This window comes from Nomascus leucogenys, chromosome 1a (assembly GCF_006542625.1).
Source record: "Nomascus leucogenys isolate Asia chromosome 1a, Asia_NLE_v1, whole genome shotgun sequence".
Taxonomy (NCBI): Eukaryota; Metazoa; Chordata; class Mammalia; order Primates; family Hylobatidae; genus Nomascus; species Nomascus leucogenys.
The window spans coordinates 75,645,513-75,646,929 of NC_044381.1; positions in this window are offsets into that span (position 1 = coordinate 75,645,513).

The window sequence follows — 1,417 nt, forward strand, 5'->3', positions numbered from 1 at the left end:
TTTGACCCCTAGTCGCCCTGTGGAATCTGAGCTACCTCTAGAGAGACTCACAATGAATGAGCCGGTTAATGGACTTTATGGAGTACCTCAAATTGTGGTCATTTAGGGCAACATTATGGAATTGTTTATTGGTCTGTATAAACACACACCCCACTGATCACTATAATGTAACAAGTGCTTTCCAGGCTGCCAGCTGGAGGTACTATCCGTTCTCCAAAATAGTCACAAAATAGTCTTTTTCAGGCGGCTGTCTTCACAAAGAACTGCAGAAACCTCAGCCTTCTTTAAATGATTCCTTTGGGTTCAAGACAGGGGAAGTTTAGGAGAGCGGTGCTGGTATCTTGCAAACTGATGTCTTTCTTCACATTTTACATAGTGACCTGACCATTGAACGTGCCATTGATAGAACATCCACCCATGATAGCACAATGGATGTTCTTATTTGTCTTTTTCATCTTGGGGGAGGGGAGTTCTTAATATTTCATACCAATGGCCTCATTCTTTTTTTGTTTAGTCAACAAACACTTAAGTTGAGTGCTTATGATGTGCTGAGTACTGTTTTATGTACCATGGGTATAGCTATAAAAAAAACAGATCAAGTCCCTGCTCATGGTGTTTGTAAGCTAGTGAGAGGAAAGAGATGTGCTATGAACAAATCAGTACAAATTCGATGCTGATATGTGCTACAACAGAGAGTAAAGCAAGAAAAGGGATACAGTGCAATGGTGGGGGTGGGCGCTCTTTGATATAGATAAAGTGATATTTAGGTAGCGGTCTCAAGGAGATGAGGGAGTGAGCCAGGAGGATATTTGAAGAAAGAGCATTGTAGGCCAGGGAAGGACTTTGGATTTTATTCTGAGACAGGAAGCACCAAAAGGCTCTGAGCAGATAAATGACATGATCTGACTTTTTTTATTTTTTTGAGACAGAGTCTTGCTCTGTCACCCAGGCTGGGGTGCAGTGGTGCGATCTCAGCTCACTGTAGCTTCTGCCTCCCGAATTCAAGCGAATCTCTTGCCTTAACCTCCCGAGTAACTGGAATTACAGGTGCATGCCACCATGCCTGGCTAATTTTTGTATTTTAGTAGAGACGGGGTTTCACCATGTTGGCCAGACTGGTCTTGGACCCCTGACCTCAGGTGATCCGCCCCCCTTGGCCTCCTAAAGTGCTGGGATTAGGAGCCACTGGGATTAGGAGCCACTGTGCTCCTAATTATAATTGAACAACGTCATTCTGCTGTGTGCACAGACTGAAGGGAGTGGGGCAAGTATAGAAGGGAGACCAGTTAGGAGGCCAGTGCAGTTGTCAAGGGGAGGGAGGATGATAGCTTGTAATAGGATGCTAATGGGGGATGTGCTAAGAAGTGGTCAAATTCTGAACCTATTTAGAAGAAAGTTAATGGAATTTGGTGATGGG